Raw genomic sequence first — 25,084 nt, forward strand, 5'->3', positions numbered from 1 at the left:
AATATTTTAGGAGTATAGTTTCATACAGATGTGTACATGTTTATATAATTCACAACATCTCCATTAGAGTTCTTGTGCCATCACACCAAATGGAATTGCTTAATCCTATCCATATTTACTTTTATTACAACCACGAGAGTTTTCAGAGTTTAAGTATCATTTGGTTTTTGCAAGATCAGTTGTCCAACTTAAAGAATTTTTAGTGAGGTTCTGCTTGTGTTCAAATCCAACTATTGGGTTGTCTAGAAAGTCATGATGTGTTTTTAATATGCCATGACATTTCTGACAATCCAATATGACTTTATAGAGCCACCATTCTTTTTTCGTTTAAGACTCAGATCCCATGACCCTGGAGAAACATTTGGTGCCGTGGCTCTGCCCCTCTCTCCCTCTGTCTCTTTCTCCCTTTCTCTCTTAAAAACTCAACCTGGAGCATTAAAACTCTTGAAAATCATCAGAATTAAAAAAAAAAAAAAAAAAAACTAGGTTCTTTCAGTCATGAATAACATTGGACTTGATCTTTCATTTCTTTTCTTTCTTTCTTTCTTTCTTTTTTTTTGTCTCTAGGGTTATCTCTGGGGTGCTGGCAATTCGAATCCATGGCTCCTGGCAGCCATTTTCCCCCCCCATTTTTTTGGAAAGGAAGTTGAAAGAGGAGAGGGTGATAGAGAGGAAGACAGATAGACACCTGAAGACCTGCTTCACTACTTGTGAAGTGTCCCCCCTGCAAGTGGGGAGCTGAGGGCTTGAACCCAGATCCTTGAGTCAGTTCTTGCACTTAGTATTATGTGCATTTAACCGGATGAGCCACTGCCTGACCCCTGACATATTAAATGTTATTGACACATTTCAAATGTTGCAGATACTTTGACTCCCCCACCCACCCAAATGTTCTAGAATGGGACAAAAGTAAAATCATGGGTGGGAAGATAGCATAATGGTTATGCAAAAGGACTCTCAAGCCTGAGGCTCCAAAGTCCCAGGTTTAATTCCCCAACAATAAGTAAAATCACTTAATCTTTCAGGAAAGAGTTGGGGAAAAAATCATAAGGCCAAGACACACAAGTTGCTTTTCACTATTCCTCTATTTATTGTCCTTCCACACCAAAGAACATCTGACAGACATCTGCACACCCTTTAAGATTTAAAAACTGATACAGCTGACCAAAGTCCATGTGGTTTCCTCCGGCTCCATTGACACTGAATACCTTTTCTTCAAAACTGGAAAACTTTTTTTTGTCTTTCCATCTCGTCATTCACACCATCAAAAGGAATATCCTCTCCGTGGAGGATTAAAATTCTCTTCCAATTTAATTTTCTGAGCCTTGACCAGAATTCTTCACAGGCACTTTGTGGGCCTTCAACACAAACCACACCAGGTTTTCCAGGCATGCTGAACCCAGTGAGGGAAAGCTCCTTGGCCCATTCGAGAATGTTCTTTCTTTTGCATTTGTTATATATGTGATGGCTGTAGATCCAGAGTCTCGTGAGAATGAGGTCGCCTGGCTGGACTGCAGTGGCCGTGGCGGGGGAAGGTGTGGCGTCTCTGCTGATGGAGTCAGAGCCATGTTCTCTAACCCACTTGGTGGCATTCAATATGCAGACATTGCCCAGACCGTTCTTTTGCAGGTATTCTGTCAGATCTGTGTTTAGCTGATTCTGCTGTGATCTACTCAGTAATACTGTTCTTCTCAAAGACAGTTTACTTTGTGGAGTCAAATTCCATCACTTTGGTTAGTGGTGTCTGGGAATTTGTTTTCTTCTTTGGCAAAGGTATATTGAGTAGCTACTATCAGGAGAGCTTCAGCATTCCTTCCCAGAGGTTTCTAATTCTTTTGACAATCAGCAAATACATCTAGTAAGATCTGAAACCATGAACACCTTCATTGTTGCTCCCTTTCTGGCTGTAGGAGCAGCTCACCTGTCACCGGAAAGTAACCCCACAATTCCAGCTCAGGGTGACTGAATGCTTACGGGTGGCAGTGGCGCTGAGGCCCTGCAGAAGTCAGAGCCAACATTCTTAAGTGTAAAAGTTTGACTAGAGCAAAATTTTTTTGGGTGAGGTGCTACATAGATAATGGAATCTCATATTGGAACACACAAGACTTATACCTTTTGACCTACCATTAGTCAAGTAAAGGCTTTGCCCATAGTCGTATAACATCTCTGAATCTGAGTCATACTAGCAGCCTTGTCTTAAGAATGCAACTATTGTGCACTATAAAACGTGTCTTTCTTACTGATATTTAAGGAAATAATAATCTAGGAAACTCTAGAATGTTCAAGGTGCCTCCCATCTTCAGTTTAGAATATTCAGCTTTGTTTTTGAAGTAGAGAACCATTTTAAAAAGTGGTCTCATTTTATTGTTTCAACCAGTAGGTCCAGGAGATGGCTCAGCAAGTAAGCATATTCCTTCCTATGTGTGAAACCCTGGGTATCCCTGGCATCTCATGGGAGCACTGTGAAGAATTTTAACCCCCCTCCCCTTAAAAATGTTTAGAATAAAACTTGGGCCAGAGAGATCTCTTTGTGGCATCACATCTGAGTGATGCCCTGGGTTCATTCCCTGACACCTCATTAAAAAAAATTCTATTGTCAAGTAGTGATATCCATTGTAGAAAGAGAACAAAGAGAAAGAATTGACAGAAATGAGTTAAAGTAAGGGGGAGGATTGGGTGTATATAGAGGAATTTGAAATTATTGTGCCTTATTATAGTAACATTCAAGTATAAAAGGTATAGATAAACATAATCTTAAAAAATATCACACTGCTATTGATTACATTTAAGTGTTCATTTTTTAAAATAGTGGTATGATTAATCAATCTGTCACCATTTTAGCACACTAATTTTGTCAGCTCTGGAGCAAGGATTTCTCTTTTGAAACCCTCTGCCATATTATCTGGAGTTCTTATTAAACATTTGATTTGCCTACATCTTCATGAAATTGACGAGCTCATTTGCTAATGTGCAGTGACCTCTGATACTGTTCAAGGATGTCTAAAGATTAAAATCCAAATTGTTCCATACATAGGTTTGTTTTTTGATCTCTTTATAATTTTCAGTTGTTAAATAGTATTAAGATGTTGATTTCACCACTTAAAGGGGACATTTGCAGCATATGTAATAAAAACTTATTACTATGTCTCTATAGTATCATTATAGGCAAGTATATAATGGTAACATATTACAAATTTATTATTCTTTGGGTTTGCTTGTAGAAAACATTGACTAATCTGAGGGGAACTTAACGTAAGCATATGTAGTTAATGCTCATATGACAGATAGGTTAAAAATTTTTTTTTAAAAAAAGATTATTTATTTATTAGGCAGGAGGAGAGAAAGAACCAGGCATCACTCTGGTACATGTGCTACTGGGAATCGAACTCAGGACCTCATGGTTGAGAGTCTAATGCTTTAATCACTGTGCCACCTTCCAGACCACTGTTAAAAACTTTCTATTTGCCCAGGAAGGGTGACATGCAACATAAAGGTCACTGAGGACACTGAATAATGTTCTAAATAGTTTTAAAACAAATATAAGCAAAAGCAGGTACGTACTTGATTCTGGAATACCAAGAAGCTGAATGATGAAAGCTGTTAAATTTGTTAACATCATAATCATGATTTTTGTGTTTTATAGTAAAAAAATTTGATAGATTAAGAGGAACACATAAAAACAGTAGTATAGGAAAGACTTAAAGATATATTTCAATTTTTTTTTTTAAATAATGATGAGTTCTAGTCTTATCAAGCAGCTTATTTTAGAGACTCAAAACTTGATAGTCACTTGGTAATTTTTTTTTTCTTTTAGAGTCAGAGAATTTTTTTAAAAAAGTATTATAGGGATATCCAGAGAAGTTTGATTGTCAGGTTAAGTTTGTCAACAGTTGCTGTAAGTCTAGCTTTTAGCCAGTTGTTAAGCATACAGATTTACAAACAGAACATACCCACCCAAAGCAAAGCAAAAACTTTTTTTCTCTCAAGTAATTGTAGGACTATTAGGACTCAGTTCAACAAGTATTGTCTGAATGTAAAATGTTTGTGTCATTTTGAGTCATTTTTCCTTTTCTGTATTGAAAACTATACATAGTCTAGTTATACTTTAAATTTATTTCATCCAAAAGGTTAATAGTTTTAAAACCTTAAATCATATGTCCTTCTATTTTATGTACATATACATTCTTCTCTTTCTGTTTTATATGACAGTTATAGACTTATTCACTAATAGGGCTTACATTTTGAGATAAGGGTGCATGTAAACAAATTAACTTTTTAAAATAGAGAGCAATTTCATCTGTAATAATGTACCAATTCATAAATTATTATTGGTATTTTTTTCTTTAAGATAAATGACCCATCATATAACACATACTGTTAGGTAGTCCTAATGTCTTTGTGTTCTGGGAGATAAGGCTCTTGTATTATTATACCCTAATAAAATGAGTTAATGTTTTAGTATTATCGATAAAAGAGCACTTGGATATATTTAATAACCTAACTGAGAAACACTTAATTTTAGTTGTCTGTAGCAATATAAAACAAATTCTCCTGTAAAACAAATTGCACTTTTGGAATATATTTTAATGTGTATTCAACAAAGGAGAAAATGAGGTGATTGAAGTTCAATTTGTAGCATGTTATTAACCATTTCTGCTTGACTAGATGAGTAAAAGGATAATGGATGGGGGTTTTATTATTACCTTTCTGCTAAAATGAAGTGGTATAAAAGATAAGGTGATGAGATTAATGAACATAAGGAAAAGAAGCAATCAATCAAGCTCCAAGAAGGTGAGAATGACAGTGCCCGATGAGATCTGAAAGAGTATACCATATTAAAAAGTAGACTTTGTCATTCAGTTTTCACTTAGCTGGTAAGATCTAAGTATTGCGGCTAGAAAACCGAGCAACGTAAGTAATATTTAATCAAACATACATGAAGTTTCACGTTTAAACTTAAATGTTACGCTTGGTAGAGAGCTATAGGATAGCAGCTGAATTTCTTTTACTGAGAGCCAGAACTTGTATCTCCTGAGTGCATGTGCTGTATTCTTTAATCAAGAGAGTTTAAACAGAAGCCTTTCTGTTGAGTTGCAGTTACAATTCACATGGAGGGCCATTTGTCCAATTCTTTTTAGCTGCCTATTTATTAAGTTAAAAAAAATTCAGAAAGCCAAAGGAGGTTGTTTGATAACAGTATTAAGCTTACCTCATTTGAGTACATGTACACCCACCCACTCCCCAAAATTTGATCTGTGTGTGTCTATACGGTCTGTAACTTAGAACAAAAAATTGGAACTCCTGGTTATTTTACAGTTGTGTTTTGTGTTCATTTTAAAAATGTGCTTGTTTCTTAAATATGTTGCCCTCCCCCAATCCATTTCTTCTTAAATTTTTGCTGTTGGTGCTAGCACCTCAAGCATGCAAGGTTTCAATGCTCTCGGGATCTTTTTCATTCTTTTTATTCTTCAGGGAGAGACAACAGCACTGGAGCTTCCATGTAGTGTCAGCTAACCAGGGCCGTGGCTCACAGCAATGTCTATTTCCTACCGCGTGAGCTCTCTTGGGCTTGCTAGCTAGGTGGTTTTTTGTTTGTTTGTTTTTTATCAAGTGCCATCAACTACCTAAAAAAAAAAAACAACTGTTATTTCAAAGGAATCTGCTGCCCCATGTCTTGATCCACTTCTTTTTTTTTAATTATTTACATTTTATAATATATATTTCTTTATTCCCTTTTGTTGTCCTTGTTGTTTTATTGTTGTTGTAGTTATTATTGATGTCGTTGTTGTTGGATAGGACAGAGAGAAATGAAGAGAAGAGGGAAGGAAGGAGAGGGAGAGAGAAAGAGAGACACCTGCAGACCTGCTTCACTGCCTGTGAAGCGACTTCCCTGCAGGTGGGGAGCCGGGGGCTCGAACGAGGATCCACTTCTTTAAGGTAGACCTACTTTTTAAATATATATATATTAAATGTTTTAAAATATATATTTTAAATATTTATTTTCCCTTTTGTTGTTTTTTTATTGTTGTAGTTAATTGATGTCGTCCTTGGATAGGACAGAGAGAAATGGAGAAAAGGAAGGGGGGGATAGACACCTGCAGACCTGCTTCACTGCTTGTGAAGTGACTCCCCTGCAGGTGGGGAGCCAGGGGCTCCAACCAGTATCCTTATGCCGGTGCTTTGAGCCACATGCGCTTAACCTGCTGCGCTACCGCCTGACTCCCAATATATATATACACATATATTTAAGTGGTGTGCACCTGGTTCAAGGCCCCAGTTCCCACCCACTTGCAGGGAGTGTCGGGTTGTGCCTTGGGGGTGGGGGTCGGGAGAGAAGAGACCAGAGCTGAGCGGAAAGACGAATCTTTATTCATACGGGCACCCCAGAAATGGGCGAGAGCAGAGTAGTTTTGGCCACATGGAGCTAGCAAAATGGCTGCCTCCCACTATGCCTAACAGCCCTTCTCTGGATCAGGTCATGGAAGAGAAAAAATGAGCGAGAGAGAAAGAGGAAGCAGGAGGGCTTTTATGGGAGAAATTCTGCAAGTGGCAAGACAGGACGGGATTGGCTAGAAAAGGGGTGGAGAAAACAAGGCCCTCTGGGAAGGTAGACAGCTTCCGTAGCGACGGTTGCTAGGGTTTCAGCCCTGGAAGATACTCTGCGGGGGGGCTAATGTGGGTATCTGTAAATAAAACTTGCGTGGAAATATAATGGTTTTGGGTCCTACCAATGTTCGACCACATCTGCACAATTACCCAACAAGGGAGAATCATCAAGAGCAGTGTAGCAGTGCTGCAAGTACCTTTCTGCTCCCTCCCTCCCCCAATTTTTCCCTCCTCCTCTCAATTTCTGTCTCTATGCAAAAATAAATAAATACTTAAAAGATTAAGAATATAGACTATGTCACTATTAAGAAAAAGTATTTGCGTTAAAACTACACAGGTAAACTGTAGGGCTTGCAGGCCTGAAGCTTTCAGTTCAGTCCCCACCAGGACATGCACTGGATTGGTGGTGTCTCTCTTCTCTCATCTTGCTTCTCATACAGAACTTTACTTCATACTGAAGTAAATAAAATAGATCTTTAAAAGGATCAACTTTAAACATTGTATATAGATTTCCTTTTCATAGTTTGTTTTACCAGAGAATGTCTCTCCATTTTGGCTATTAATGGTTCCATGGATCAAACCTGGTGCCTCTTGCATTTGAGGACCGAATGCACTACAACTGTACTCCATCCCCAGTCTGAATTTTTTATTGTAGCACTGTCAACTTATTCCTTATAGACAGCTTTTCCCATCCCAGTCTTCTGAATGTAGGCATAACATAATCTTAATGAAATCTGAAGTCATTGTGGATAATATAATGACTGTGTAAATAGTGGTCATTATTGAAGCATGAAATGATCCATCATTTCTTTATTTTTACCAAATGTATCCCTGGATCATTCACTGTCAGATTCTGAAAACAGAAACTGTTGTTCATATTTAAAATTTAAAGGAATTTGATGCATGAGATTAGAGGTTAACCTAACCAGTAGAAAACCATTGCTGGTTTTTCAGAAATGTGGAAGTACAGGAATTATAAGTGAACCACAACTGCTAATATCAGTTGTCTTTGGCTCTTGAAAGCCACTGCTTCTGCCCTCGGGTGCCACTGAAAAATAATGACTTCTCATTTTCCTCTGCCACAGAAATCTTGCCCAGATGCTTTCTTTGCTGGCTTTAGAATAAAATCGATGGCATAGATGTAGGCAGTATAGTTTATGATTTTTTTTTTCATTTTCTACTGTTCATGATACAGCTTAGAAGAATAGGGACAGTGCTGGGAGTAAACATGCAATTTCCACTTTGCTTTATTTAAAGTCTTCCAGTTTTTCTGCTCTCCACTCCCAGAATGTTCACCTTTTGGACATAGTTCTTAGCTTTCAGGTTAGGATTTACACAGTATTGGATCCTCTTCCTTTTCCTTGCTTATTGTCTCCCCCCCCCCCCTTTCTTACTAGTCTCTTATCTTGCTAATGCTTATTCTCTAGTAAAAATAAACATCTGAAATAATCATTAATCTTCTTTAGTACTTGATTCATAGTTGAGTGGGTATATAATTGGAGACTGAGGTCACATCCCTTAATAACATTTTTGAAATCTTCCCATCTGCAGGGCAACGTTTCACAGGCGTTGTAGCAGTGCTGCAGATGTCTCTCTCCCCTTCTCTCCATGTCTCTGCATTTCTCTTTCCCTCTCTACCTCTCTCTTTTTCTCATCTCTGTTAAAAAACTGGCTGCTAGAAACAGTGGTGCCAGGGTAACACAGAGCCCCAGCAATAACAGTGGCAGTAAAATAAAGAAAGAAAGAAATAAAGTCTGCTTGACTCTTCTAGGCTTCACTGCTCCTGCTGAAGTGGTCCATTCTAATCATTCTTTTTCATACTATTTAACAATCTCAGACTAGGCCTTCTTTCTTTTATTGTTCTGAACAGTGGTAGATCATTGACATCATGAGATTTGTGGCCAATTCTAAAATTTTTCCTTCCTTCCTTCCTTCCTCCATTCCTTTCTTCCTTCCTCCTTCCTTCCTTCCTTTCTTTCTTTCTTTCTTTCTTTCTTTCTTTCTTTCTTTCTTTCTTTGTGTTTTTTCCTTTTTGAAATTTTTTTTACCATAAACTCACCCTTTCATTGTATGCAGATTTGTTTCTCATACTTGAGACTTACTTATGTGACCTTTTTTAGTCTTTTCTCTGAAAGTTTATATTTTTAGTGGAACATTTAAATTTTATTATCTTTATTTACTGGATATTTATCTCTCTCAGCCAGAAATTGAGAGGGAGAGAGAGAGGAGAAATAGACACACCTGCAGCACTGCCTCACCACTTGGGAAACTTTCTCTTTGCAAGTGGGGACTGGGGGCTTGAACTTGAGTCCTTACACTTTGTAACGTGCTCTCTCAATCAGGTGCTTCACCACCTAACCCCTTGGAACATTTAACTGTAAAGAATTCTGTTGTTTATCTTTGCTCTTTTTGTGGAGGGAAGAACAATATTCCACCTTTGTTTTATCATTGTAAGGTGTACGATCTGTTTGTCTGTCTGTCTGTCTCAGAGTCCACAGGCAGAGCCACTACTCCAGCCTGACAGCGTATAAGGTGTAAGATCTATATGTTGCCTTAATGCTCTATTCAGCTTTCTAAATTCTCTCTTCCTTTTGAGAGAGTCAGAGTTTTCCATTTGATTTGATTTTTATTGTTTTGGAGGAAGTCGTTAATTTATAGGAGATGCTTGACTACTAAGAACAGTCCTTCAAAACCTAGCTGAAAGCTCTATGTAGATGGGTATATTTCTCAGAATTGTTCCATAATGATAGCAGCCTGGTAACCAGCCTGTGCATTGGCAAGTCCAGACAAGTATTAGCATTTGCATGCTTTTTCTTTGGAACTGTTCATTTTTTTCTAAATGAGAATCCTTTTCTACCTCTTGGAAGGTTAATTTATGTTGGAAGTAGAATGTGTTGGAATTGAGTAAAGGAAATATATTGAATCTGCTAGTAGTTTGAGGACAATGGAGTGGGAATTCTGTCGGCTTTATATTTTCTCTTTGTTCCTATCATCCTCCTTACCCTCACTTCCTCCCTGTGACCAGGGTTCCTAGATTCTTAGCACATGTATCTCAGGGGAGTTGAAGGAGAGGGAGAAACACACTCCCCAAAGAGGAAAAAAAAAATTAAGGGAAAAGAAATACTTGAAATTATATGAGCGGTGTTTAAGGGTTTCATTATATTTTCTCATTGTGTCTATATCTGAAAGAGAAGACACATGTAAGGAATTGGGCTGTAGCGCAGCGGGTTAAGCGCAGGTGGCGCAAAACACAAGGACCAGAGTAAGGATACCGGTTTGAGCCCCCAGCTCCCCACCTGCAGGGGGTTCGCTTCACAAGTGGTGATGCAGTTCTGCAGGTGTCTATCTTTCTCTCCCCCTCTCTATCTTCCCCTCCTCTTTCCATTTCTCTCTGTCCTATCTAACAATGACAACATCGTCAACAACAACAATACTACTACTACAACAACAACAACAAAAAGAAAAGGCACATGCATCATCATTCCCTCTATGGAGAAAATACTTTTCCCTATAGTCTCTCTGTAAAATTCTTTATATCTCTCATGAACTGAGACTGGTCTATATCTAGGTTTTGGGACTTTGTTAGGAAGTGAACCACCTGGGATGGAGTTAGAGAATACTATGAAAGGAAAGCTGTAACCTGAGTGATGAAGCTGAAGGGTTGTCATTCCACACCTGAAGTCTCTGGACACAGTCTGAGCTGAAGCATGCTGGGGTGGCACTCGTTGTGTTGATTAGGTTGCGATCAGCGGTTGCAATATTATTTGATAAGAATTGGGAGAAGCATACGGGAAAGTGGGCCCTACCCTAGGGTCCCAGGACTGGGGGGAAGTTTAGGCTCTATAGTGGAAATGTGAGGTTCCTGCTGTCTTAGGGTTCAAGAAGACAATGGATAGTTATTGTTAACATCACATTATTTGGTAATTGAGTTAACTTTGAAAAGTCCCTTTGTTAGACATACAATCAACTTTCCCCCCTCTCATATTAATTAAATAATGATTTATATGACTACAATTTAATAGGTGTGTACATAAACACCATTCCGACCACCAAAAGATTGTGTCCTATCCCACCCCCACCCCCCACCAACCCAGGAAGCCGAATGTCCATCCTCCCCCTCACCACAGGGTTTTTACTTTGGTGCTCTACTTTCAATTTAGCTTTTAGTTTCCCTTTGTGATCTTCTTTCTCAACTTCTGTTGATGAGTGGGATCATCCCATACTCATATTTATCTTTCTGACTTAGCTCACTTAACATAATTCCTTCTAGCTCTGACCAAGATGGATCAGAGAATTTGAGTTTATTGTTCTTAGTAGCTGCATAGTATTCCATTGTGTATATATACCACAAATTTCTCAGCCACTCATCTGTTGTTGGGCACCTGGGTTGCTTCCAGGTTTTAGCTATTATGAATTGTGCTACTATGAACATAGAAGTACACACATCTTTTTGGTTGGGTATTATGGAGTCCTTGGGGTATAACCCCAGGAGAGGAGTTTCTGGGTCATATGGAAGGTCCATGTCTAGCCTTGTGAAAGTTCTCCAGACTGCTCTGCAGAGGCTCAACCAATTATATTCCCACCAGCAGTGCAAAAGGCTTCCTCTGTCCCCACAGCCTCTCCAGTATTTGTTGCTGCTGTCCTTTTTGAAGTATGCCATTTTTACAGGAGTGAGGTGCTATCTCAGTGTTGTCTTAATTTGCATTTCTCTGACAATCAGTGACCTGGAGCAGTTTTTCATATATTTGTTAGCCTTTTGGATCTCCTCTGAAGTGAATGTTCTATTCATATCCTCTGCCCATTTATGGATGGGGTCATTTGCTTTTTTGGTGCTAAGTTTGCTGAGTTCTCTGTATATTTTGGTGATTAGTTTCTTGTCTGATGTATGGCATGTGAAGATCTTCTCCCACTCTGTGAGGGGTCTCTTTGTTTGTGTGATAGTTTCTTTGGCTGTGCAGAAAGCTGTATTTTTTTTATTTGTTCTAGAGATCTGTGCTTAGTTTGAATGATGACCTAATCTATGTCAGAAGCACACAGACCATTTATCTAGGACACAGCCCATTTTCACACACATAGTCACTGAGGCTGAAATATTTGCTATCTCAGTGGATGTTACAGATTGAACTTGAGTCGCTGATAAATGGTTATCAAAGTAATGAATCTTGAGGAATATGAAAAAAAGAATGTAACTGAAAAACCATGAGACCAAAATGTCTCTCTTAGAAGCAAAAGACAGAGTACATCAGCTGCTGCATAGAAATAGCACAAATACTTTTTGTTATCTATTTACATAGACTATGAACATTGCTTTCTAATAATCCATAGCTTGTATATTATATAAGACACAATTTTAAAAGTTGTATACAAGTCTATTTTCAATGGTACAGGTTTTAAAACTATTTAAAAGAAATTTATCCTTAGTTGAATTGGACCATAAGTATCTGGACAATATTTTAAGAAGATACTGAACTTTGTGAATAATAAATCAAAAACTACATAGACTGTTTGAGATTTTGAAAAGATGATTGCTTCTGTGATGTTTTAGTGTGAGAAGATGGGTGCTAAGCAAACTTCTGGGCATACATCATTAGAATTCAGAAATTTTATATAATTTAGTCACTTTTGTGGCAACATAAAATTTTATGAGCTAATCTCTAAGAATCAAACTAATAGAATATTTCAGTGGGGCTAATTGCTGGTTGTTTTTGAAATACTCTACATCTGAATTTTTTTTTTTTTTAACCAAAAGTGCTCAGCTCTGGCATATGGCAGTGTAGGGGATTGAACCTCGGACTTGAGAGCCTCAGGCATGAAAGCATTTTTGCATAATCATTATGCTATACTCCCACCCGTTTACATTTGTAGCTTTAAGTGACTATTAGCTTTTAAAAAAGTAAGACAATACCTTTTGCTCAGAATGTTACCTATATTTCTTGATCATTTTAGCATATAATTACAAGCATAGAACACACATAACAAATATAGTAGTGAAGAAACTAAGTTCCTATCTATGATATGCATATAAAATACCTGAATTGTGGTGTGAATTGTTTTTCTTTCTAGCTAGAGCATAGGAAAATCAGTGTTTTTGAGATCCAGTTGCAACTTAACCTTCATTTCTGCTATTCCTATTCCAGTTCACCTACTCCATTTATAAATAAGTGTAGGAACTCATTGGAGACAGTTCTGCTGTTTTCTGTATATTTGGCATTTTATTTAATGGTAAAAGCTAAGTGTTTTTAATTTAAAATTGCGACCAAGAGAGAACATTGACTTTTTATAATTCTACTCAACATCGCACTCAACAATTTTACTATCGATAGATTACTGACCTGTGTGTGTAACATACACAGTAAATAAACACCGAATAATTTATTTTGTAAAGTAAAAAAAAAAGTCTGAATTTGAATTCAGCTTAGTATGTGGAGAAAATCCTAAGGAATGTATGAAATACTTCATAAGATTATGTGAGTTTAGCATAATTAAATCAGAAGAAAAGTTGTTTTTCCATATAAGAACAATTTGAAATAGAAATTGAAATAAGCCATTTATAACATTTAAAAATCATGAGAGGGTGGAGGGTAGTTAGCGTAATAGTTATGCAAGCAGATTCTCATGCCTGAGGCTCTAAAGTCCCGGGTTCAATCCCCTGCAGCACCATAAACCAGAGCAGAACAGTACTCTGGTAACAACAACAACACTAACAACACAACATAAAAACAAAACAAACAAAAAACCCGAGATACTTAGGGAAATCTTAATGAGATACATTGTCATACAAATATATTTTACAAAGCTTGAAAAATAGTCCATTGGCATTATAATAACAAATACATTAGACATATGTTGGTTTTTGGCAACTTTAAATCTGAGGATTAAAATATCTATTTTTGTCAGATTGTACTTTGTTCTTTTAATATCTTTTACTGTTTGTTCTTTTCCTGCTTTTGTTGTTATTTGTAAATGTTAAATGTATTTCCTACTATTACAAATGAAATCTTTTCTAGTTTCTATATTCATGTGCAATTGTTGAAAGAGACATGCTTACCTTACATGTTTGTATATTTTTAATCACAGTGCTTTGATATATTAAAGTTCACTTATTTATATTAGATTTTAAATTTTATTGTAAGTTCTTCGATTTAAATGATGGCATTATTATTGTAATTATAAATACTGATACTTAATTAGTGTTTTCTGTGTGCCTCACACTGAAATTTGATTTTGAAAAGAAATATATGATAGATACTGTTATTTAGTCCAGAACTTACATGTTTAGCCTCAGGTCATATGTAATATGTGTTATTGACTTTTGGTAAAATGTACTATACTCAATTTTTTTCATTTCTGCTTTATAATATTTTTTTCCTTTGTAGTGACTTTCAAATTTGAGCAAATGCCTTTTTCAGCATCTATTAAATGACTGTATAGTGCTTCCCTTTTGACAGGATGACTGTACTGTGGATTTTCTGATATTTGAAATATATCAGAAAATATCCACTCTTAAATCTAAGGAAATGTCCTCCTTGTTAATATTCTTACAGTTCCTACAGACTCAATTTGCTATGGATAACTTCTAAGATTTTAAAGTTTTATTCAGTGATGAAATTGCTCTTCAATTTTTCATTTTTATAGCCTCACTTTTTTCAGTATTACAAAGTTGTACTGACTTCATAAATGAATTTTCTTCATGATCTGGAATAGTTTGTTGTTTTTCTAATTGTATCTTAAATGTATGTAAAGGTTAGTTTAGCTATGAATCTTTTCTGTGTAAACTTACCTTGGTGCAAGGCTAGCCTACAAATAAAAAAAGCAAGTTATCTCAGAGGTTGTAGAATAGGACTCAGAACAGGTTAAGATTTGAATCATGTGATTTGATAAGATATTTTAAAGTTAGGGAGGAGCTTTAGCAGTAGAATACCCTGTTGTTAAAATTTTGGAGGCTCTTGCCGGCCGGGTCTAGCTTCGCGGTGGTGAACAGAGATGCGGAGACAACGGCTGGGCAGGGAAGCTGTATTTCTTTATTCACGAACAACGATTCATAAACTAAGACAAACTAATCACCAAACAGAACTCTGCTGTCTCTTTGTGGCGGCACAAGCACTCCCTCTTACTCTGTAACTCGGGAACTCTCCAACTCTGGAACTCTGGAACTCTCGTACTGGGGAACCCTCTGAAACTCTGGCACTCTCAAACTCAGGAACCCTCTCCCGGGGTTCCTTGGGGCGGGGCCAAGCGGGCCCGCAAAATTAACTGGACTGATCTAATTCTCTTGGCGGGGGAGGGCTAGAACAAACCAATGTAAAGCATACGACAATACCCAGAATTCCTAAGCACCCCCCCTCCCCCATGTTCAGTACCAGTCACAGTATATGCTGCCATGGATTAGCAAGTTTAGGCCTGTGGTGGTGCTAGGGTGTGGACCTTTGCTACCTCAGGCATTACAATTTTTTTTTTTAATATAACTATTATGCTGCCACCTAAATCTTTATCCTCTAATTTAAATAATTAGTAAACATACAAATGAGTCTTCTAAAACTCACAAAGAGAAGGTAGAGAAGTGAGATTGGGTAAGTCCCTGTACTGAGTAGAATGGATGATGTCAGAAGAATGAGTACTCCTCTGTTGGAGAAATGCAACAGCTAGTATTCCCAGCTGCAGGGATAGCTGACTGGTTAACCTGCTGAACTGATGCAGTTTTGTGTGAATTTCTTGTGCAGGCAAAATTCACAGGGATAAGAATTGAACCTTATTGATATTGTAATAGGTGGCAAATCCAAGTCAGTTGTGATTGTCATCTAGAATGTAATGAATTGCAAATGTTCTTGAAATTTTTTTTTTTTAGATCATATCACAGGTGGGGCTAATGGTTTACAGTACAGTTGTTGACACATGGGTAAAATTTCTTATCTCCCTATGACAGACATCTGCAAAACACTCAACTTCCAAAGTAGGACTCTTCTACCATAATGCGCTGGGATGGTCTGAAATCTTACCCTACTTGATAGCTAGCAATTAATCCATCCTGATAGTTTCCTGGATGCTTGCAGAGGACATGAGATTCCTGGAACAGAGATAAAAATCTATTGTGAAATGTAAAGTAGTATACTATTAATGTCTGTTTCCTGCTCCTCCAAGTTTTAGGAAGTAAATGTAAGGATGTTCTTCACACAACTGTCCCTTCCCCTTTGCCCTTCAGGTGTTAAAATCCTAATCTTCAAAGGGAAGATAGCATAATGGTTGTGCAGTTGACTTTTCATATCCTAGGCTCTGAGGTCTCAGGGTCTCAGAGTCAGTTCCTGGCCCTAGCGACCATAAACCAGAGCTAACAGAGCTCTGGTTACCAAAAAAAAAAAATTATACCCTACTCTCCATGTGACTGTATCTGGAGAAAGTCTGTAGTAGGCAATTAAGGTTTGTTGAGGTTAGAGATTGATGTCTAGCCTTGGCAATGTAAAAGGAGAAGATTGTGCCTGTGTGTGTGTGTAATATATAATATAATATAATGTAATATATATGTATTTATTATTATGGATACACACTGTGAGTATGTAGCAAACCAGGGAGAATATTACATCAGGAACCATTTTTTCCCCATTTTGTTGTCCTTGTTGTTATTATTGTTGCCATTGCTGCTGCTATTGTTGGATAGGACAGAGAGAAATTGAGAGAGGAGGGGAAGACAGGGGGAGAGAAAGATAGACACCTGCAGACCTGCTTCACCACCCATGAAGCAACTCCCCTGCAGGTGGGGAGCATGGGGGGCTCGAACTAGGATCCTTGCTCTGGTCCTTCTACTTGGCACCATGTGCGCTTAACCTGATGTGCTACCACCAGACCCCCTATTTTACAGATTTTCAAGTTTACAGTTACTGTAAACATGAAGTACTTTGTATTTCTGATTCTTTAAAATTTTTTTTTATTATCTTTATTTATTGGATAGAGACAGCCAGAAATCAAGAGGGAAGAGGGTGATAGAGAGGGAGAGAGACACAGAGACACCTGCAGCCCTGCTTTACCACTCATAAAGCTTCCCCCTGCAGGTGGGGACCAGGGCTTTGAACCTGGGTCCTTGTACATTGCAATACATGCACTTAACAAGGTGCGTCACCACCTGGCCCCTGTATTTCTGATTCTTATAAGCTATTTCCTTATCCATTATCTATACTTAACCTACTTCACTGATTTTTATATGCTTATAAGTTGCTAACTTACTATGGATGTTACATTTTTTAATTCATTTTTTACATGTTTAACATATTTTATTTATTATCTATTTTGGATAGAATCAGAGAGAAGTTGAGAGGGAAGGGGGAGGCAGAGGGGGAAAGGGAGAGAGACAGAGAGAGAGAGAGAGAGAAAACTGCTTCACCACTGATGAAGCTTCCCCCTTGTATGTGGGGACGAGGAACTTGAACCCAGGTTCTTAGGCACTGTGTTGTATGCACCACCCACCACCTGGTAGAATTCACCAGTGGAACTCTTTGGACCTGGAGTTTATTTTATGGGATTATTTAAATTTTGAATTCAATTTCTTTGAAACAGGGGCTTGAACCTGGGTCCTTATACACTGTGGTGTGAGTGTTTAACCAGGTGCACCACCGGCTGGCCCCTCAAGTGTGTATCTTCACTGATTTCCAACTACTAGTTTTAACAGTTATTAAGAGAGTATTGATACCTGTTCATAATTGTGGAGTTCTGTTTCTCATTTCAGCTTCCTCAGATTTTGCTTCATGTGTTTAAATATGCTATTTATCATTATCAAACAAACTTCTTTAAATCTAGGACTATTTTTGTTCTAAAATATGCTTTTCTGGAGGCCAGGCAGTGGCACATCTGGTAAAGCATACATGTTCCAATTCAAGGGATCCAGGTTCACTTGGTGAAGCAGTGCTGCAGATGTCTCTTTTTCTCTCCCTCTGTATCTCCCCTCCTCTCTGTTTCTCTGTCTCTATTAAAATAAGTAAATAAGTAAACATAAAATATGTTTTTTTGCCTTACTGTTATGCTATCTCCCCCACCCTTTTCGTAGATTTTTTTGGGGAGGAAGAGCACAGCAAGCAGAAAAGACTAATAATTTTAAGTTGAATTCCAGCTGTAGTGAATTTTTCCCTGTTGTGTGGTAGATATTTTACTTTCTTTTTTATTTTATTTTATTTATTTAATTTTTGAGAGAGAGAGAGAGACCAGATATTTTACTTTCTATAGTGTTTTAGTGCATTGTTCTGTGATGCAGTTAAGTTTCTTAGAAATAGTTTGATTCATCTGGATCTTGCTTTTTCATAAAGTATTTGTTAGGAAGGACCTGAGTAACATTTAATCTGGAGCTAATTTTTCTCCACAATTGAGGCAGAATCCTTCTGAACAATCTATTGTGTGCTCCATGAATGACGAGACCTTTCTTGCTCTTCAGTATGCTTCCCTAAAATTTTAGAGACTCTTTCACTCAGCTCAGTTTCCTCCTCTCTTCCTTTTCCCTCCCCTTCCTTCTCCTCCCCCCTCCCTCCCCTTCCTCCCCCTCCCCTCCCCTCCCTCCTTTTTCCCCCAGTAATTTTATTGAGGGCTTAGTAGTTTATAGTAGAGTTGTTGAGACATTGTTAAAATTTCTTATTCCCCTGTCATAGTTGTGCCCCAAACACTCTCATCCCCAATTTAGGCCCATTTCCACTGGCGTATACCAGGACAGGAATACCATCTCTCCCCCAGATTCCTTTGTTTTGGTGCTATATACCACAACCAGTTTGTTTTCTTAAACACCTGGGTTGATCTGAAGACTTCAGGTCCCAGGAATTCTTTCCTGCCCTTTTCATACTACAACTCTGCCCTGTACACTTAACTGCCTCAGCCAGCTATACTACACCATTTTTCTCTATTCCCAGAAACCACAAAACACTGTTATTTCTGGCTGCTGGGGAACAGGGAATAATGGATAGAACCACTCTCCTCACTCTCCCCTCCCCCACCACTCAGGGATTACTGCTTTTTGTTGCTTGTTGTTGGAGGTTTTCAAAGCAATACTCCCCCCCTGTGTAAGCATTTTTAATGTGTAATAGTAAATTCAATCCCTGTCACTACATCTAATTCAGAAGTTGAGCTATGACCCTTAACTTTTTTGATCATGTGCTTGTGTTTCACTTTTTTTTTTTTTTATCGTTTTTTGCTTTCTACTGTTTATGCTTATTTATTTCTTAATTTTGGATCGTGCATAGTTTGTGAAAGTGAACTGACCCTCAGTCTGCCTGTCAGTGTCTTTGGTATTTGGGAGCTGTGATTGGTACCATAAATAGAAAGATGACTAAGATCAGTGAGCTGACCTCTATGAACTCCAGTAAAGTAGAAACTCCAATCTAGTGAGAGTATGCAAAGGTTACTTGGTGTAATGATTGTCTTCTAATAGTAAGGCATTTTTTTTAGTGAAACACAGCACTGTACTGCATAGTTATAATAAAAACTTACTCAGGAATTTTTTTTTTTTCCCTGCCAGGACTTTGCACCTACATAATCCCAACACTCTCAATAGACTTTTATTTTCCTCCCTAGATAGAGGTTAACAGAGAGAGAGAGAGAGAGAGAGAGAGAGAGAGGAGCCTGCAGCACTACTCTACCACTCATAAAACTTCCTTTTGTGTTGTGCTCCCATATGTTGGTTGGGGTTTGATATGACAAATGGTGTGCTCAGTGAAATATCTCCCAGTCTTATACTCTGTATCTTTTAGTACCATTTTTACTCTAAAACATTGAAATTTTGTATTGATAATTTACTTTTTTTGTGCAAACACTGAGTAATTTCTGTATCTCTTATGCTGAACTCAGATGGAACACTTCCTCACCTTGTCCATGATAACATTGACACTGTGGCGTTTCCCCACCTCCTCCCTTCTTCCAGAGCACTGTAAGCTCTGGTTTATGATGGTACAGGGGATTGGATCTGTGAACTCTGAGCCTCGGCATGAAAGTTGTTGCATGAATCACTGTGCCATCTCCCTAACCTGAATTTTATATTTGTATCTGAAAAAGGCCATTCAAGTGCAGATAAGCTCTATTTTAAATAAGGTATTCATCTGCATTCATTCTACTGTTATTTCTGAAAATTCACTGCATAGTTCTTTACCTCATGTGCTGTCATAAAAAAAAAAAAAACCTAGGACACATTCATCTTCTTTTACATTGTTCCTTAATAATCTTTTATTATGTTTTACATTCTTTCTTGTCTTTCAAAGGATATTATGCTACAAATGCAGCAGAAATTTAAAAAATGTGATTCAAAGTTAGTGGAATGGTGGGTAAATGTTTCTTTATTCTATTTCTTCATTTTCACATTTGACTTTACTCATGAAGGTTTATATTAAACGTTTAATAAAGGATGACTTTTGTGATACATCATTTAGAAAGCAAATTATTTTTAAACTGGAAAACAAGTAGAAAATACAAATAGAACCAAGCAACTGAATTATTTACAGGCCAGGGGCTTAAAGGTGCATCACTGGCACAAATATTAAATTATGAAATGGGAATTTCAGTTTGCTATAAATCTGTCTGCCACAGCAGCTTAAAATAAAATAGTTTTACCCATCTAAAGCAACATCAATTTGCCAGTCAGTGCTTCATGTATCAAGAAGCGTTCTTTGAAAATATCGATATCATTGGTTAATATAAATGAAATTAATTTTTAAAGCTGGGCTAAAGGTTGACATCTGAAAAATTGCATTACTTTGCAGAAGAGAAATTTCTGTCTTCTAGTGAAATTTCAGGTCATAAGGGCAAGTAATTTTCACAATCTTCAATGGGAGTCAGTGAAATATGAACTTCATTGTCACCTAGCCCTAAAGCGATAAGATAAAATGAGCTGATACATCATTTGCTGTGGTTTTATCATCTCCCTCAGTAATTGGAAGAGAAAACACAAGAGTGTATGTGTTTGTTAACTCCCCTTCTGCCCCTCCCAGCTGCCGCACCATCCACACCCAGGCTAACAATCAATAGAGGTCACATAGCATTTTATTTAGATATTTTTAATTTTTCATACTGACTAAACTGCCTAGTAGTTTAATTAATATGTTTAATTGAATTTGTCACCTATGAAAATGCTAAGGAAAATACTGCAACATGCAATAAACAAGAGAAATATAAACAAGAGAAGAAAATGTCCTAGATAGATGAAAAATACTACATATCATTAATATAAATGAAAATCTTATATTTCACAACTTTTTTTGTTATTGCTCTTTTCAGAGTTTAGAGATATTCTGTGAGTTTGTGGGCATATATTAAATGACAAAATTGCCATGGTAACATTCCAATAGTTAACTATATGTCATTTTTAACTTAAATTATATCTGAGTTTTACTTTCAGACTATATCTTTAAAAAGTTAAAACTAAAAGTTACATAATTGATGAAGTGATCTTTATTCAGTATTAATTAGGGTAAATTAAGAGATATACTTTGATGTCAAACTTCAGCAAAGCATAATTCAAAAGGATTTTAATAACAGTGGTAAACTTTATAATATTTGATTGAAATTACTTTAGCTTGTTAAAATTTCAGTCATTGTAGAGAAAATGTATTTGCACATACATTTAGTGGTGGGCTATAGTTAGAATATTTCAGTGCCCCTTCATTTTAAATGTATTTCAGATGTTTAATGTTTAGCTTTATTGGATATAAGTATTGTGACTAATAATTGTCTTGAAGCATAGTTGTTATATAACTGAGGTTATGGTTAGTTTGGTTTGCATACTAGTATAAAATATTTTTCTTGATGTTAAATATATTCACATAGTTTAGAAATAACTGTTGTGAAATCTTCAGTACTGTTGTTCATCGAATTCTTCAAAAATATGAAACCAAGAGTAAAAACTTAAAAATTGAGAAATATCAAGGACTGTACAGTACTAATTTTTGTAAATAGCAATATTTTAAAAAATATCTCTTACTGATTTTATTTATATGTGGTTCCATGTTAATATTATTCTTTAGGTAAAACATTTGATCGCTTTTGAATATATTTTTCAACAAGGATGTTTAAATATTTAACATTTATTGAGGATATTTTTATATAAAAACTTTTTTTTCTTAAGTGGAGCAAAAATGGCTTTATTTCAAAAGACTGCTTTGAATCTACTTTTTAAAAAAATGCCTGATATTCTGAAAATAACAAGGATAGTCAAGACAGATTTCTTTTTTGTTCTTCCATGAGAAAGAAAAAAAAAGTTTTGTTTGGATAAATTTCTAACTTTTGTAAATGAAAGATTAAAGAGAAAGTGAGAAATGCTTTACTTTCAAGCCAAGTTTCAAGTCGTTTTCATATGTATTTCATGAGTTTTCATGTGCCATGGCTATTTAAAGAAACCACGTATATATTTCAGGGATCAATGGTATCTTCAGAAAGTACAGTTTTAGATAAAATTTTAATGAGGACATGTGAAGGTATTAAGGTATTTCTGTTATAGGGTATAAAGGGTAAAGATACAAAAGGTAAATTAGTAGATTGCTATATATATACCTACATCTCTCTCTGTTTTAGCTTAAATATTGACTTCTTTTCTAGCTTCCTTTCATCTAATAAACTAGCTTTTCTGAAACTTTTTTTCAGTTAAATTCACTGACAATAATACCATATTCGAGCAAGGTGGTGAACATTCAGACAGTGCTGTGGCCTTAAGCTTTCCAGCTATTCTAGACTTGAGGTCATAACTGAAGAGCAATGGTAATGATACAGTTTCCATAGCAACTGATTCATTGGCGGGCTAGACCTCTGTCTAGGGTGCTGTCAGTGTAGGTAGAGTTTCAGTGAACAGAAAGTCCCCGAGAACGGTCTGCTTCTACCTAATCCAGTTTTAATTGAACTCTAGAGACTTTGAAGTGAAGCCTCAGACCAGGAATATACTATTCCAGTAAGAAATAAACCTCTTGCTTAACTCAGCTGCAGCTGCTTATGGTACCAACACCTATTCCTAATGAATACTTGAAAGAAATGCTTGTGGATCGTTTTCAGCTAGTAATTCTGCTGTGAGTTTTTTGTTTGTATATAAACCTCAGTTCTCTTGGACTCTAAGTGTAGAATTTTGTTTGATATTTTTAAATGATGTTAATTTTTTTGTATTTATGTACAAAAGGTTTTAATTATCAATAAGTTTGGTCATTTTCAGTAATTTTCATCACCTGTTTTCTTTCAGGTATAAAATATTGTCAGACTGTGTTAGGAGCTTAAAAAGCCCTCTGTCAAGCATTCATTATAATGCTGTTTATATCAGATGTGAAAATATTTAGAACAATACTGGCTGTTATGGCTATATAGTCTAATAGTTTAAAATTCATATGGATTGAGAGATAGCATAGTGGTTGTGCGGAGGACTTGCATGTGAATTCCCAGCTTCAATCCTAGGTACCACCAGTAGTCAGAGCAGAGTGGTGTCCTGTGTGTGTAAATGACTCCTCTCACTCACCTCGTAATTGACTTTGGCATAGGAGAAAATGGCACCAGAAAAGGTTATAATGGACATTTCAATACTATCTATAATGCTTTTTTAAAGTTTCATAATGCAATAATGTGTTGAAATGTTAGAATGTTGCAATATATGAAATGTCATTTTTTTATAGTTTTGGGTATGTTTGAAAATCACATAGAGTAAATTTTAAAGGAGCATGCCTTCAAAGGAGCATTTTAACTCTTTAATCATATTGTTAATGGAGGGTATATGTAAATTAAATTTTTTATTACATGGAAATATATATATATATATCCATCCTCCAGGGTTATTGCTAGGTCTCAGTGCCTGCACCACAAATCCACTGCTTCTGGAGGCCATTTTTCATTTTTTCCCTTTTGTTACCTTGGTTGTTTTACCATTGTTGTGGATATTATTATCGTTGTTATTGATGTTGTTGTTGGATAGGACAGAGAAATGGAGAGAGGAGGGGAAGACAGAGGGGGAGAGAAAGACAGACACCTGCAGACCTGCTTCACCCCCTGTGAAGCGACTCTCCTGCAGGTGGGGAGTCGGAGGCTCGAATAACCTTTCGCTTTGTGCCACGTGCTACCACCCGACCCCCTAAATGGAAAAATATTATAGTACATTAAAAATCTCTGATTAGGACACCAATTTCTTCTAATAATTGGGGTACTATAGAGTATTGTTGCTGAGGAGTTATTCTGATGCAGTCTCCGCCCACAGGTTTTTCTACGCCAGCAAAATCCTAGAGTGCCCCCCTTCAACCAATCCTGGCCCTACACGTCACCCCTGGTTGTCGCCCAATAAAAAGCCCCCTCACCCCCCCCCCCCCTCTGGGCTCTCAGCTCTCCCTCTCTGAGGTCTCGCTCCCTGCTCTCCTCCGTGGTCAGATAGTGGGGACGGCCATTGCCGGCTGGCTCCACGTGGTCTGAACCAACCCTCCCATCCTATAATAAAGATTTGTGTACCCCTTTGCTCTGGACGTCCTCCGCGTGCAGCCCGACACCAGACCACCACAACAACAGAGTATATCTAAATCTGTAGTACTTGATCTTCTTTTTTTTTTTAATTTTTTTTAATATTTTATTTTATTTATTTATTCCCTTTTGTTGCCCTTGTTGTTTTATTGTTGTAGTTATTATTGTCGTCATTGTTGGATAGGATAGAGAGAAACGGAGAGAGAGGAGGGGAAGACAGAGAGGGGGAGAGAAAGATAGACACCTGCAGACCTGTTTCACCGCCTGTGAAGCGACCCCCCTGCAGGTGGGGAGGCGGGGTTCGAACCGGGATCCTTATGCCGGTCCTTGTGCTTTGCGCCACCTGCGCTTAACCCGCTGCGCTACAGCCCGACTCCCGTACTTGATCTTCTTATAATAATTTATCACCAAAGTGAATGTATAGTTTTATTATACTAGTTCTAAAGATTTGAAAAGTAGAATTTTCAGAGCAGTGTGTGATATTCTCATTATATCACATTTTAAAGAATCCTTTGTTGTTTGACTTCCCCTTTTACATATAATTTATGTACAAGAAAACAAATTAAATTGATTAAAATTTTTGACGGGGAGTTGAGCGGCAATGGGTTAATTGCAGGTGGCGCAAAGCGCAAGGACCTCCATAAAGATCCTTGTTCAAGCCCCCGGCTCCCTACCTGCAGGGGGGGGGTCTCTTCACAAGCAGTGAAGCAGTTCTGCAGCTGTCTATCTTTCTCTCCCCCTCTCTGTCTTCTCCTCTCTCTATTTCTGTCTGTCCTATCCAACAACGACATCAATAACAACAACAATAATAACTACAACAACAAAACAACAAGGGCAACAAAAAGGGAATAAATATTTTTTAAAAAATTTAAGGAGTTTAGTTCAAGTCTAACAACTTTTTAAAAATTTTATTCACCTCCAGGGTTATCATTGGGGCTCGGTGCCTGCACTACAAATCCACTGCTCCTGGTGACTAACCCTCCACCCCCATTTTATTGGTTAGGACAGAAAGAAATTGAGAGAGGAGGGGAAGATAAAGATACTTGCA

At 37.2% G+C, this 25,084-nt stretch overlaps 2 protein-coding genes and 1 pseudogene across 4 annotated transcripts in view; 1 reads left to right on the top strand and 2 right to left on the bottom strand.

Annotated features, from left to right (window-relative positions):
• LRBA (LPS responsive beige-like anchor protein) overlaps positions 1-25,084 on the top strand; it is a 554,160-nt gene that overhangs the window by 353,241 nt on the left and 175,835 nt on the right. The window lies entirely within an intron of this gene.
• MAB21L2 (mab-21 like 2) overlaps positions 1-25,084 on the bottom strand; it is a 384,237-nt gene that overhangs the window by 37,958 nt on the left and 321,195 nt on the right. The gene's annotated exons all lie outside the window — the stretch shown is intronic.
• Positions 775-1,725, bottom strand: LOC132534780 (RWD domain-containing protein 2B-like; annotated as a pseudogene).

Source organism: Erinaceus europaeus, chromosome 19 (assembly GCF_950295315.1).
Source record: "Erinaceus europaeus chromosome 19, mEriEur2.1, whole genome shotgun sequence".
In the NCBI taxonomy this organism is placed as follows: domain Eukaryota; kingdom Metazoa; phylum Chordata; class Mammalia; order Eulipotyphla; family Erinaceidae; genus Erinaceus; species Erinaceus europaeus.